The 16,063-nt window shown below is 43.3% G+C and overlaps 1 protein-coding gene across 2 annotated transcripts in view; it reads right to left on the bottom strand.

Annotated features, from left to right (window-relative positions):
* Positions 1–15,650, bottom strand: part of LPAR1 (lysophosphatidic acid receptor 1) — a 70,348-nt gene extending 54,698 nt beyond the window's left edge. Inside the window, exon 1 of one of the 2 annotated variants that reach the window (XM_051789251.1) lies at positions 15,050–15,650. The gene's annotated coding sequence lies outside the window, so the exon portion shown is untranslated. Of the gene's footprint in view, positions 1–10,822; positions 10,842–15,049 lie in introns of those variants that run through there. The other variant, XM_051789252.1, reaches the window with a different exon arrangement.
* Positions 15,651–16,063: the final 413 nt, after the last annotated feature.

Here is a 16,063-nt window from a genome sequence, read left to right as displayed (position 1 = left end):
TCTTTCAGGAATTGTTTTTGTCTTGGAGTTGTGTATCTTGTTGTTTTGGGTTTTTTTAGGGGGAGAGAAAGATGTCAAATTTTACTACTAATAGACAGTAGACATATTTTGAAAGGACAAACCCATAGTATTTAACATTGTAACACGTGAAATCATGAACACACTCAGTCTAAGTCACATCAATTATGATATAAATTGGACTTACATCAGCAGCATCCCCCAGGTTTCCCCAGCAGCACAACAGGTTTCTTTGCATACTGATAAAATGAAATTTATCGAAACAAAGAAAAAAAGAGACACACACGTAATTTTCTATTCATATCTCAACTTTTTTTGCCAGAAATGTCACCACTGTGCTCCCCACAACTGAATCATGCTTCTTTCCCCTGTTAAACACAGCATACTTTTTCTCTAATCCTCATTGAGGCACTTGAAATCTTATTTTCCATCAGACCAAACTTCAGTTTATTTTATGTAGTCATCCTTTTAAAGAATCCTTTCTGCACTTCCCCGACTTAGGTCAGTTTGCACCATCCAGTGCAATTCTCTCACTTGCTCAACCTCATTTCCTGATTATTTCCATATTGTGTCTATTCCACACCCATCTCTTGGGGAGCATTTTCTTGCTGTTTTTTAAATGCAGAGTGATACCTCATCTTTTGAAGCCTTCTACTTCTCCGAAAAGCTGCTTCTGAGCTTTGTTTGGAAAGTTGAAAAAATTCTGCGTGGTTTCTTCAGTATCTTAATTTTCCTGCAGTTCACTCTTTAAAGTCAACATATCAGGTTGCCTTCCCGTTACTATTCGGCACCTCTAGACTTATTTCAGTTATTATCTACCATTACCTCCTAATGACTTCCATTAATGTTTGCCTATTAAGAATTGCTTAGAGATGATAATTCCTTTGCCACTCATTAAGGCTGGAGAACCTCTTCCCACTCTAACTGGGGGAAAGAGTGAGCATCTGCCTTAATGCAAGAGATGCTGGCTGGTAGATGCGTCTCTCTCCAGATGTATTAGGAGCTTCTTCAACAGAAAGATCAGGTCAGTGGAAAATAACCAAACCATATAGACACAAAAAATTGCTTTAAAACATCTCTGCTAACCATAGCACCATCTTCAAAAAACAACTGCAGCAGCAGGTCCACTGAGATTTTTCAACTGCTGAGTACAGGAACAACAACTTATTCCTGAAAATGAATTTCTAATTTCCCCATTTCAAATAAAAGCAACATGAACCAGGAAGACTCCAGAGTAATAGCTCATGCAATCATGTAATTTCAACATTACGTCACTGCTTTAAACTTTAAGAAAGAATCACCAGAAATTAAAAAGGAAAAATACAGCTAGACACCAAGTGCTGGAAAATAACGCCAATCTGCTAAGGCTTATGTAAACAAATTACTACAAAGTGGATGATCTCCAATACCATGACCACAGTGAAGCTGCTGTCATATGGCTACGTATTTAAAAGACACACTTCTGTGGTACTGACTTCTATAGTACCAAATACTTCTAAAAGAAGTAATTTCAAAACAGTTTCTGAAACTGTTTTAAAATTGTTTGTTTCTACTGACAGACATGAAATTTGAAGAAGTTAAGTAAAAGGCAGAAAAGTCCAAAGTCACCACGGAGAGCTCGTAATTCAAAATGCACCATTAACTGTTGCCAGCATTGTGTATGCATATGTACATAAAAGAAGCAAGTATGGTGCATGCTTTTGTCCTCTTGCATTATTTAAGAGAAAAAGAAAAAAAAGAGAGCAAGAAGTTGCTCATTAAAATTATTCTGAACACTGGGATTGCAAGAAGCATTTTTCACAACAGTAAGCCAAGACAGAGGCATTGTGTTGCAGTGGTAGTTGACAGAATTTAACTCCTAGTACATTCTCATCACTATTTTGCTAACTAATCAATATCATTAAAGAAGACAACAGTGGGCAAAGCCTCTTGTCTCATTTTCATTAATGACATAGACGAAGGGATAAAGTGCACCCTCAGCAAATTTACTGATGACACCAAGCTGTCATGCAGTTGACACACCTGAAGGATGGGATGCCATCCAGAGAGACCTGGACAAGCTCAAGGAGTGGGCCCATGGGAATCCCATAAGATTTAAAAAGACCAAGCGCAAGGTGCTGTACCTAAGTCAGGGCAACCCCTGGTATCAATACAGGCTGGGGGACGAACAGATCAAGAGCAGCCCTGCCAAGAAGGACTTGGGGGTGTTGATGGATGAGAGGCTGGACATGAGCTGGCAATGTGCATTTGCAGTTCAGAAAGCCAATTCTATCCTGGGCTGCATCAAAAGCAGTGTGGTCAGCAGGCTGAGGTGATTCTGCCCCTCCACTCTGGTGAGACCCCACCTGTAGCATTGCATCCAGCTCTGGGGCTCCCAGCTCAGGAAGGACATTGACCTGTTGGAGCAAGACCAGAGGAGGGCCACCAAAATGATTAGTGGGATGGAGCACCTCTCCTATGGGGAAAGGTTAAGAGAATTGTTCAGCCTGGAAAAGAGAAAGCTTTGGGGTGACTTAATTGAGGTCTTCCAGTACTTGAAGGGAACCAACAAGAAAGATGGAGATGGACTTTTTACAAGAGCATATAGTGACAGAAAGTGGAATGGCTTCAAACTGAAAGAGCACAGGTTTAGATTAGATGTTAGGAAGAAATTCTTTACTGTGAGGGTGGTTGCCCAGAGAAGTTGTGGGTGCCCCATCCCTGGAAGCGTTTAAGGCTAGTTTGGATGGAGCTCTGAGCAACGTGGTCTAGGGAAAGGTGTCTCTGTCCATGGCAGGGGGCTTGGAACTAAATAAGCTTGAAGGTCTCTTCCAACCATTCTATGATTATGATTCTATCAAGGTATAAATCACCCCGTAAGGTATCAGGATGCTTTTCTCCAGCTATTACTTGTCAGCAGGAAAAGCAACAAGAACTTGTCTGTCAACAACTTACAAATAGACTTTTAATATTTGTTTCCAAGAAGAAATAACAAAGTGATACAATACTTCCATAACTCAGCAACACAGACTCCATTTTTCAACCCTACCTTTTGTTTAGAACTCAGAAAAGCAGTAGTATGCTGGCATTCTTCTGCGACAAGTTTGTATTTAAACATTCAGGCCATATCCTTTCACTAGATTTAAAGAAAAACATCTGGATGATAACAAAATGTCACAATTCTCTAAGCAGCATTGAGGGGGGCCAGCCCTAAAGCAAATACTTCCTTCTCCCTCCAGCATCCACAAAGCAGATGTTCATCTTCAGGCAGAATGAACCACCACAAAATACAATAATCTGGAAATGCTGAAGCCAAGGAGGTCCACAATTAAGCTTGCCAAACCCCAAATCACAAATGTACTACCCCAATATCTACATGCACCATGACCAATGGTGCACAAACAGGAGTTTAATTTAGTTTATTTGAAATAGAAATTTGCCAGCCATTCCCCCCACTCCTGCCAAAAATACACTAAAGACTGCAAGGCAATAGCTTGACATGGTTCAGGCCAGCACCAGTGCAGACACAGTAATTGTTTATCAACCCCTCGAACCAGAAATAACAGTCATGCTTCTTCAGAAATATTTATGGAACATCTGCATTGTTTCAACTGACTGTTCTCTGGGCAATTTCTGCAGTGCTGTATTTTGCATAGTTAACCTGAATGAAGTTTGAAAGAACTTAGAATTGACAATAAGAAAGAATTATCTTAACAACAGGGTTTAAATTCCCTATTCTCACATCACTGCTTTTTCCCAAGGCCACAAACAAACTTATCTGATGGACAGCAGTGACCCAGAAATAAGTTCTTACCTTTGATCTTGTCATGATTGAGGGGGAGCAAACCCAGTAGCTCAAGATAACAAAAATCCTAATGCTGATAAATGAAAGGGAATTACTTCTTGCCCATCATGCAAGTCTCTGGTGTGCTCAGAACAATATGGACAGAATTTCTTTGTGTGTGTGTGTGTGTGTGTGTGTGTGTGTGTGTGTGTGTGTGTGTGTGTGTCCATGCTGTAAAATCAGGGCTGGTTACTAGTTTCTTGGCAGAGGTTGATAGGGCTTCCTGCTCCTCACAGTCTGCATCATATTCCCCACTGCCTACAGCATCTCAACTCAACCAGTTGGACATTTTGTGGAACAGCTAGTATGGATGATCAGGAAGTAGCACACTCTCTGAAATATTCTGGAAATAGCTGAAGCTGTCAGGGATGCTTAGCAGAGAACTGCAGCAGATTACTGGGTTTTGGCCTCAGGTAGCTCATGCTGATCATTCCATGAATTCAAGATTTATAAATGCAAAGCAGTACTGAAATATGCCCTGAAAGGAGACAGATGAAGAAAACATCAAGACTTCATCACCTTTCCCTTTGACCCTTCCCCTTTCAATTATCAAGCGAAGTTTAAAGCAACTTAGGCTGCTGCCTATCTCAATAAGCAGGTAAACACAGAGGATTAGCACATAGCTTGACTAATTCACTTTAAGAATTGACTTGGATTAACTCTGAGTTGTGTTTAGCAGACTAGCTTTTAGTGCGTACAAGAAGTCACATGAATTAAGTAGGCTGTTGTAAATTCACACCATACTTCAGTGATTATTCAACTTCCCTGACTGAGTTCTCAACATATACAATGCTGAACAGAAACAACAAATATTTCAATCAGAATATTTGAAAGATGGCACAAATTCATGGGGAAAACAAAAAGCCATGAGTAGGAAAACAGTTGATCTAAAACCAGAACAAAATCAAAAGAAACTGTCTTCTAACACAAATGATGACAGAAAGTTTAGTGTCCAAGCACTATCTAGTCTGTCTCATGACTTTTCAGATACACGTTTCTTGCACCTCTTTTAAAGAGTTAAGAAAGGATAAAAAGCAGTCCTATCGGACAAAAGTGCAACTGGGATTATTCTTAAAGAAAAAAAGGAAAATCAAAACTAAATAGTAGTTTGCCTCAAGCTCTCCCCTTGGAACTTTGTGCACATTAGCATGGATACAAACATTAAACATACACACACTTCAAAGCCTCCTTAAGACAGTTTGTAACAAAAGCATAAGCCATAAAGCATTACTTGAGAACCACTAAGATCTTTCTTTGTGACCACACAAATAAACGAAAACCTTCAAGGGATCCAGGCCACAAAAAGAGAATGTACTGAAATCCACATACAAAACAGACTTTTTAGGCATCCCATAATTGCACACACCAGCTATGTCCATGACACCAACGCTTGAGGTCCATGCACAGCTACTCTCATCCCTGACAAGGCCCACTTAGGCATGCTGGGTCTGATTTTTACTCTCCCACCAGTGAGCAGCCTCTCTTAGGTCTGCTGACCTTATACTTCCCTTCTACTCTGCTCTCGGGAGATCCCAGCCAGAGTACTACGCCCAGCTCTGGAACCCCCAACATAAGAGAGATATAGACCATTGGAATAAGTCCAGAGGAGGGCTACAGAAATGAACAGAGGGCTGGAGCACCTCTCCTGTGAAGACAGGCAGAGAGAGCTCGGGCTGTTCAGCCTGAAGAAGCGAAGGCTCTGGGAAGACCTTATAGCACCTTCCAGTACCTAAAGAGGGTGTTTAAAAAAGATAGAAAAGGACTTTGTAGAAGGGTACGTAGAGGCAGGTCAAGGGGTAATTGACCCTGAAAAAGGATGCATTTAGATTACATAATAGGAATAAATTCTGTATTGTGAGGGTAGTGAGGCACTGGAACAGGTTGCCCAGAGAAGCTGTAGATGACCCATACCTGGAATTGTTTAAGGTTATGTGGCATGGTGCTTTGAGCAACTTGGTCTAGTGGAAGGTGTTCCTGTCTGTGGCAGGGGTCTGGGAACTAGATGATCCTTAAGGTCCCTTCCAATGATTCCATACAAAAATGCATAATAGCAGACTGGCAGAACTGACAGTGTTTTGGAGAAACCCAATGCCTACTACTTGGTCAGCTGCTGCCTTGAGTCCTGCAGCAGCCTTCTTTCAAGGATATTCCACTCAAACCAACAGACAACAGTGACAGCCAGGAGGAAGAGTAAAGCATTAAAACTTATCAAATCCTCCAAGTTTCCCAGTACAGCTTTACTGGCGTCCCCCTCTAGTGGAGATACAACTTATATCAGCAGGAGACCCCACTTGCAGGGTCTTGAGGGGAAAAAGGTAATCAAACCACAAGAGGAACAGTCAGAGGGACATACAGGGCACAGAATGACTTCTGCATAATTGTGGGAGGCAGATGCACAGCAGCTTCACATTTGAATTTGTAACCAACCAAGAAACATCACCTTATCTTGGTAGCTCTGAGGAAAGTCAACATTTTCTCTCCCTCCTTTTCCACATGCCTGGCAATGATGAAACACAAAGGAACAGGGTGCAGCTTCATTGCCAAAGCCTTTCCTGCAGTTCTGTGCTACTCTTCTGAAGGAAAAAGTGACTGTTTTCCCACAAAAATTATACTAAGGGTCTCTTCACAGAATCTTCATAGCATACTAAAAACAATTTAGAGAGAAGAACTGAAAAAGTTGTAAACAAGTCTCTCAAACAGAACTTTATCATTAAAATCTGGGCAACCAGCTTCTGTTTGTAAGAAATTTTGTGGAGGAGATGCTGAGGACGGAAATATGCAGGATCACAGCAGAAGTGTTTGTTCAGGCATATTAGTTTTAAGGCATTTATGCGTTCTACAATCATGTAATTCCCACCTGTCATCAGGTTGTCATCAGCTTGCACATCTACCCCTGAATTTTTTCCTTTAGGCTGAACCTCTTAGTATGCTTTTGCATGTGAAACTTAAGCAACCCATGGCAGGGAACAGAAAACACACTGTACTTCTTGGAGAACCAGGCACTAAGCTATACTATTTCTATCAACTATTTGCAAAATTGCAATAATTCTAGAGACCTATTTTAAGTCTATTCACTAAATACCAGAATTGTTTTGATCACAGCAATACCCTGAAGTTTCAGTCAGCTTCCAGTCCCACTTGCACTGGGTATTTGAAATAGGGCACTGTAAGTGCTATAAACACGAAGCTAAAAGACTAGGGGAGCAAACAGATTAATTCAGAAAAATCTTCTCTAGCTTACAAAAAGTTTCTGTGCAGGGAAATACACTGCTTTGCGGTAAAGTTTCCAGTACTTTCCTCCAAAGCAAAATGATCCTGATGTGTTGTTAGCCACACTGGGACAGCTCTCAGAGCCCCATGCAGAAACCATGCTCAGGACATGTCAAAGGCACCCTGGCTCATTTGCACAGAATTGCTCTCCATGTCTGTCACATTTTGGGGAGCACAGAAAGGAAAAGGAAAGACATTTATTATGGTATCTTTCAAGTACAAGTCACATTCAGGACAATACTCCTTGAATGTTGGGTACCTATCCAGACATCCATTTTCCTGAAGTTGTTTGTTTGCCCCACTGCAAGATCTCAGGAAAACAATTGGTGAATCCCATTTCCTTGACAAGAGGAACAGGGAGAAGTGACCTGTTGAAGCATTGGACTTGTGTCTGCAAGAGACAAGTAAACAGACGGACGTGTGGATAGAAACCACTGAACATCCCAATGAATCCTTAAACTGAAGGCCAAGGCTTTGCTCCTTGACTGAATCTAATGATTATGTGGATGGCTAACATATGCTTAAATGTTACAATCCTAAACATTCACTGGTCAGATTATGTGACCAATACATCTGTTCTTGAACAAGCAGCAGTCACAAGTATTGAGGCCATGTTGCTGAGAACGCAGCTGCACTGGGCAGGGCACGTCTCCAGGTTGAAGGACCACCACCTCCCTAAGATCCTGCTTTATGGTGAACTTGCCACCGGCTGCCACAAGAGAGGAGTCCCGAAGAGAAGATACAAGGACTCCCTGAAACAACATCTCAGCCTTGGTCATATTGATCACCATAAATGGTCTACTCTGGCCTCCAATCAGAAGGTCTGGAGACACACCATCTATAACGCTGCTGATGCCTTTGACAAAGCACGCAGGATCATTCTTGAGGAGAAAAGACAACACAGAAAGAATCGTGTCTTGCAGAATATACCACCTAAGGAGTCTTTCTGCTGTGCCTTTTGCAACCGGACGTGTCTATCTTGTATTGGCCTTTTCAGCCACCAACGCGCCTGTAACAAACGTGGGTAGAGCCCTTCCCAAATCTTCATTCGTGAAGCCTGGCCATGATGAAATATGACTCCTAGTACATGTTGGGTGTTACTGTGGCATATAGGACAACGTTGTCTTACTACCCTGGCTAGTTTGTCCTAACAAGACAGGAATGCCTGGGGACATTCTCAGCATGGACAAAGGGAACATTCAAGTTATTCTCCTGTACCAAAAATTTGCCAATTAGACACTTCAGCAGAGCTGTGTACTCATTTGCAAAGACTTTGTCCAAGTGCAATAGTCAATGACATGCAATACAGTATTAATAAAAAATATACCATGCTTCACGCTCCTTTGGAATTGACAAGTTTATCATTATTAATCTGAATCTATTCTGGTGTATCTCACATTTCCCTCCCAATTTCCCAAATGCTTTTGTACTTCAATAATTAGTTTGCTACGTTTAAAACTAGAAAGCAATTATAGAAATGTACTACAAAGTTTAATCCTGTGAGCATGACCTGAGGCAAAGTAGCCAAATTTCCCCTTTACATCACACATTACAGCTTCACTACTACATGAAAGCAACACCTATCTACTGCAACTCATCTCACAACTATAAATATCTTGTAAAACTACTGATCCAGTCTCTACAGGGAATCACTGAAAACACACCTGTCACAATAGGCATGGAAATAGCAACTAAATTATGCACAAAAAGTTCACATTTTCTTCTACTAGCAGAAAGAGCTCAGAAGTCCAGATAGAACAGGGAACACACATACACACCCACCAGCCTTTGCTACTACTTCATGTTCGGTTACAAGTAACTGTGAAAGTGGTTAATAACATAAAGACAAAACCTTGAAACCTCTAGGACCCAGGAAGTGAGGTCACTGCTGCAGTAAGAGATTGGAAAAAATACAGTAACCACAGGAAAACAGATTCCACCAAGAACGTCAGTGAGCACCTGACGCAGGCACGCGATCCAGAAAAATGCCGTGTCTTGACCATGACAGTGACTACCACATTTCCTCCCAGTACAAAGCAATTTCTTTAAGGGGCAAGGTGACCTTCTACTGACAGAGCCACTGGTTTGAGGTACTAATCTACATCCCTCCACTAAGGTCTCCTGCCACCAGCTAGCCAGTCAAGGGCCAGCAGCTGCAGCAGCTGCCACTGCTTGACAATTTGCTTCTCCTTGCCCCAAAGCAGCTGGAGAGTGGAGGTGTTCACCACGTGCTGGGCCTCTGGTCTGTGGGCTGAAGGGACAGGGACTCTTGCACAGGTGGCGTCCCCAGGGCCAGGATCAGCCCTTCCACCTCACTTGGTGGATTTGGAAATGGGCAGCAAACAAACACGGGCTTTCTTCTGCACCAGCATCCTGGCTGTGGACACCCACAGCCTGGCTAGGGCAGGGATCGTGGAGGCACACCACCCTTCACACACTGCAGCTACATAATGCCATCCCAGTTCCCTCGCTCTGTCACCAGTGGCAGCTCAAGGCTTCAGGACACTGTCCTGCAGGTCTGACAACCACAACAGGTCAAAAGCAGACTGCATTATCAATGACTAAACATTTAGCGAAATCCAGTGGCTACAGACTCTTTATCAAAACCTCTTTGCACCAGACAAAACAACACTTGCCATACTTGCAAGCTATGTAGCTGTTTCCTCCTGAGAGTTTATCAGTCTTTCTCCTTTCCTGCAAACACAATCCGAAGTATAACCACCTAACAAAAAGGTGCGACCTGTACAGCATCTCCCTTGACTGCTCAGATACCAGTATGTCTTTGTTGGAGTTTATGTTAAGCCCACTTCTCTTAAATAATCACTTTCCTATTCAAAGAAGATACAAATTTCTCTATGCAGTAAGCATTTAATACTCATCCAACTTTTTTGTTTTTCAATAATTTAAGCTGCAGCTAACTTCTTCACAATAAAGTGATACTGCTCTAGTTATAAATATATCTTTCCATCCAGGGTGAAAAAAAAATCATCAACAAGTGGCCAAAGACTGTCTAAGAAAAATTAATGCTCCCATAAGTAATGTACCAGCACCATTTCGTATTTGACATACACATCCCAAAAGAGGGGGGGAGGGAGGGAAAAGGGTCTTACAATGAAAAAGAGCATGCATTTCCTTTGCCAGACTTTTACCACTCAAAAGCTTCAGGATTTTGTGCAGAAAGATCTTGCCTTTGATGTCAATCCAACTTTTTTTGCTTGCTCCTGCAAGCACTGCAGTATGCAATACATTTTCTAGCTGAAGACAAGAACCAATATACTGCATAGAGTGCCTCTGAAATTCACCCTACTCAGAAGGTCACTGTGGCATGTAAATTCCTACACAAAAGGCTAAATGGTCTGTAATACAACAGCATGAGGCTTACACAGAATTGAAATTCATCATATATGACTATCAAACTCACTGGAATTTTCTACAGTAGCTTCAACAATCCCCTTCAGGAGGTGTTCATCTCTTAGTCACAGTCAGAAGCAAAAGCAGAAAGATAATATTAGGTTCGCATACTTGGCACAATTTGTATTTTTAAAGAGAAAGGGAAAGCACCTCTAAATTGTATCTAGAGTATGCCACATGGAAGCCAAAAAACGCCCTCAAAAAAACAAAGCAGTTCCAACCTCTCAAGTTACTACAATCTAAAGTAAAGATAATGCAGCTGGTACAGAAGTGTATATACAGTTGTCACCAATACAGTACCTGTGCTCCCAGAATACGTTTCCTTCTAAAAGAGATCCAGCCTTCCCACTTTTGCAACTGAATGCATTTCTCATGCCACCGATCCACGCTATTTACCACTATCTCGGCAGAGTCCACATTGCAATATGTGAATGGGAAACAGCAAGGTACAACACTTTCCTCCCGTTTCCCGAGCAGGAACAACAGCCAGGTCTTAATCCACTCCAAAGTGCACCAGCACCGATCTTCAAGGCATTTGGAAAGCAGAACACTCTCCACACACCCCAGCCCAGGACCCTTCCGGGCTATTCATCCTGGAAGTAGCTAGAGGAGGAGGGATGTGGTTCCCCTTCTCCGGCTGTGCTTCTGGCAAGGGTAGGCATGCCTTACCCACACCCCTTCAACCGCAGCAGCCACACAAGTTTGTGGCTGTTTTTGTCTGCCAAAGGCAGAGGAGGAAGATTTGCTTTCTTTTTAAGAAGAAATGCTTCTTTGCCCTGGGGTAAGAGCGCCAGTGCTCCCCTCCCTGTGTGCACTAACATAACTGCCTACAAGATTTGGGTCAAGAAGGAGGCAGATCCACTAGGATGTAGATAAAGAACTGAGAAAAACACGTTTAACAAATTCCTGCAGGTTGTCCCTGTCAGGAAATTCTGGACACCTTGCACTGATCCAAGCAAGGCTACTGCTCCTCTGTATAGAAATATAATGCCTTTACCACCTCAAAAGGTCTCTGTCAAAAGCTCATTAGAGAAACGCAATGATCATGGGGTTGCCATGTGGAACTGGGACACACATATACTATCCAAAACAGCACCAGCACATAGGCTCTTTTCCTTACTGGTGCTCAACATTGCACAAATAGAAACTATGTTTTCAAGAACAAGAGATACTAGTCATTAAAAAATGAAATTTGATCCTAAAGTGCAACCTTCAGTCAAACAATGACCAAGATTTTGCAAGCCAAGTGTACTGTTAATCTGTCTGGAAATATGGGAACAGTGTCAGGCAGTCAATGGATGAGAGAAGGAGAGGTTTGGATGCACAAACATAGGTACTTATCAGAAATCTCATTTACCTTCAATAAAAATCAAAACAAGGTACTAGATGTTCAGAAGTTCACTGCCATTTGTTTCAGTGTGTCAATGAAGGTGCAAGAACATACAGGCAATGCTTCCACTTGTTTTAAAGGAACTAAGCTTGAAATATAAATGAAGAAACCCAAAACTTAAATTCCCTGAAATGTAAGCAGAACAGCAGCTCTTATTCCTTTGATAGAGCTTTCCTCTGCCCTGGAAACAATTTTGTATTTCTGCAAAAGCAACACATCAGACTTGCACCTGATCCAAAGTCATTCAGTGCCAATACACATTTTACCATTGACATCTATAGGCCATGGATGAAACCTTAAGCTTCTGTGTTAGCTGTGAAGAAAAGCATCTGAGAGGAAAACACGAGACGTGTAAGATCAGCCCCAATGGTGCACTACTGAGGACTAACCCCTTTCTACAGTAACACCTTGTGACAAATGGGAAAGAAAAGTCAAAACCACACACTGGATGCCAGTTTAAGCCACTGCTGGCTCAAGTCCCTCATGATCATGTATTTCTCTTCCTTCAAATTATCAAAAATCCTAAAGCCACAAATGAGGACCTTTTGTAAAGGGGGACACAGGAAGATGGAAAAGAAAAAAAAAAGGAAAAAAGAGTGTTTTCATAATGCCTTCATTTTTGTTTATTTTTTTTTACAACCACATTGTTTACTTTCTTCAAAGTTTGTTTCCCTTTTTTCCCCACTACTAAACTGATAAAAAAAATTAATAAAACCCATTGTGAAAGATGAAGCAGTGAAATGCATAACATATAAAGAACTAATCCACAAACTAAAGATGCTGATATTGATTGCTCTATCCTCCTTTCAGTAAAACAATTGTATGCATCTTTCCCCTAGCATTACTTGTAGCAGCTGCTGTTCAAATACACCATTTAGATGGATTTAAACTGAATTTAGACTGAATTTAAGTGTCTCTTAAATTGCATGCACTTTTCTTTCTGAAAGGGAGGAAATCCAACTAATGTAGCAAATTTCAATTTTGGGAGGCAAATGACAGTGGAAACGGCAACTGCCTCACAGTACAACCTCCTACCACTCTCAAATTCTTCCACATGCCCTTTGGCATCACCAAGACTATAAGCAATGGCTGTGAGAGAGTTCCCCATCCAGCCCTGTTGGCAAAAGAGCTGCACTCAGTTTTTTCTTGCATCCATATGATAAAAAAGCCAGACACACAGCAATTGGCACAGCAACAGTGCTCAGCAAGTGCTGGCAGGTCACCACATAGAGGTGCTCAAAGCCAGCTCTTCTGACATCTGGAGGAGGCAGCTCACCTCCAAGAGTTAGTGCTCAAACTGCTGGGTACTCAAAGAGAATATGGTGGTAGTATCCCAAAGGAATAAGCTGCTCAGAAGAAATACTTGCCTTTTGACTTAAACCTCTGAACATCAGAAGAAGCAAGCTCAGTATGGAGAGGCTACTGAGAAAGCACAAACTATTCGTTAAGGTGTTATTAAGGGCTCGTCACAGTGATGTAAAAGTGAATCCCATTTAAGTACTAAGTTTCTGCTCCAGAGCAAAACACTTTCTTCAACCCTCAGCTCTCTCCTGGATTCCCCACATAGTTTCACTGTGTGACAGTACAAGACCAAGTTGCAGATATTTTTCTTTTCTCTCATTTTTAAGCAGAGAAGGAATTATATTTTAGTTACAATCTGACAGAATTACTGATGAAAATCACAAGTATTTTTGTACACAGTGATAAGACTGGTACATGTGGAGTTCACATATTAAAGCTGCGTACACAGTGTAGCATCACTTTAATTTTGCATTTTCCATGTGTTTTGTCTCAAAAGCTTTTTAACCTTTCCACCCTCAATATTTGTTTTGAAGAGTGGAGGAATAGAAAGCAGACTCCAGTCAGTGTTTTCCTCTCTCCAACCAGCACTGTTCCTGCTAAGTTCTCAGAACAAGGCTTACAGCAGCCAACAGTCTAACTAGTGCAATCTGTATTAAGGAGTGATAAGGACAACACCGTACTGATCATGAAACAGTGCTTCTCAATATCCCTAAATTATTCCCTGGTTATTTGCACACAAAAGGGAAAACAACCACAGTTCATGTACAACTGCACAGGATGAGACAGTGTCAATCTACTCCGGAGCAAGACAGTTCCAATCCAGCATTTGATTTTGTGTGGTTAATATTTAATAAAAAACAACAGTAAAACACAGGCCTATCAAGTTGCTTTGTAAGTCAGAACACATATCAGGTAAGGAGAAACATGCAGCACGCCTATAGCCAGTAATAGTGAGTCGCAGGGCAAAGCTTCACTTATGCCTGGGCTCACACAATATCGCTTCAGTCCACTGCTGAAATTACCAGAAGTATTATTTTAGTACTACAGTACACCCCATCCTTGCACGAGAGTAACAGGCTGCATGGCACACAGCCCTGGCTGCCAAACTGAAACATAACTCAGACCTGAGAGTGATTCCTTTTAGACAAAATGGTACACGCACCAAATCTGACTTAGCATGAAAAAGACTTTCTTTGAAAAGATAAGAGTTGCAGTAGTTTTTAGTGGTGAAAGGACTGCAGCTACCCCGATTCCTCCACAGTTTGGGAACACAATTTGCCTACACAGGCTCCCCCAGGTTATCCTATCTTGAAACTCGAAAAAAAAACCCCAAACCAACGGAAACCTCCCCACTCCAAAAAAAAAACTCCCAAACCCACAACCCTCCCAACAGCCAAAAAAACCAACTAAAAAACCAACCCAAACCTACAGCAAATAAGGATAGGGAGAAAACAAAAGAAGAAAGAGAAGATTTGAGCAGCTTTTAACTTATTCATAGACAACTGAAATCATGAAGGTGTGAGCTTGTTCCAGAGAGAAATCCACAAGAACATAAAATTTAAACATTCCAACATTTTTCTGATAACAAAAACTTTTCATATATTTCTTCAGGAAGTAGCTTTTTGAGATGGTTCCCGCTGTCTAGCTATTTAAAAAGAACATAGAGAAAGAAGCTAGAGGAAGAAACTTGGTCCCTCTGGTTCCACCTCTGTCTTCTCACTTCAGTTCGCTAACGGCTTTTGTCCTCTAGCTTCCCTCCTGCTCCCCACCCTCTCCGTCTTTCTCTAATACTCCATACCCTTGTGCTTGTCATTCATCTTCTCCCTGTCCTTTACCTTTGTAAACACCATGGACACATCAACACGGCTCCCATTGGACTTCAGCAGGCTCTTCGTCCGAAGGACTGAGGAAGTCAGGAGAAAGAGGTGGCAACCATTTTTTAACAAGGACTTTTTCCACCGCCTTAATCGGTATAAATCAATCCAAAGAGACTTCACAGAGGAGAGGGGGGAATAAATCAGGACAGACTCTAAGTAAGTACTGTTAGTGTCCCTTAATCAAACAAGCGCCCATCACTTAGTCCAGGCCAACCCCAGAGGCGTTAGTCCAGCAGCAACAGAAGCTTAACCCGACGCCAGCAGCTCACTCGAGCCCATCCCGAAGGAGCCCTTCGCTGGAGGGGCCCCAGCCAAGGCGCGCCGTCCCGCGCACCGCTGCGCGCCGCAGGAGTCGGACTGGGCTCAGGAACACGAAAGAAAAAAAAACCAAAGCGAGAGGAGGAGGAGGAGGAGGAAGAGGAGGGGGGAGAGCTCCGTGGGCGCGGAACCCTCGGGGAATGGGGGAGCGGGAACCTTTTCGCGGGCGGGGACGGCGGACCCCCCGCCCCGCCCCGCCCCGCTCCGCTCCGCCCCCGGGCCCGCCGCGCAGCGCTTACCTGCGGGGCTGCGCGGTGTGGGGAGCGCGGCGCCGCCGCCGCCGGCGCGCACGGACGGGCGGACGGAGGGAGGGAGGGAGGGAAGAAGGGAGGGGTGAGGGGTGGGACGGGGAGGGACAGAGCGGGACGGGACGGGACGGGACGGGACGGGGAGGGACGGGCTCCCTCCGCCCCCGCTCCGCCCGCGCTCCCTCGCCGGGCGGGGGCCCAGGTGTGCCCGCTCCGCCCCGCCGAACTCCGCTCTCGCTCCGCAGCCCGCCCCCGGCGCCGCAGGCGGGGGGATCAGCGCCGGGAGGAGCGGAGGCGTCCCCGCTCTCCACCCACTCTCCGCGGCGGACCCTGAGCGTCGCGGAGGCTGCCTTGGGAGAGGGCCGTGGGGCTTCGGGGAGAGGCTGCGTGGCGGTGGCATGCAGGT

The sequence above is a fragment of the Manacus candei genome, unplaced genomic scaffold (assembly GCF_025592945.1).
Source record: "Manacus candei isolate 608988 ecotype Guabito, Panama unplaced genomic scaffold, ASM2559294v1 h1tg000027l, whole genome shotgun sequence".
Lineage (NCBI taxonomy): Eukaryota > Metazoa > Chordata > Aves > Passeriformes > Pipridae > Manacus > Manacus candei.
Note: the sequence above shows the minus strand (reverse complement) of the source record. Positions and strands in the feature narration are given on the sequence as shown.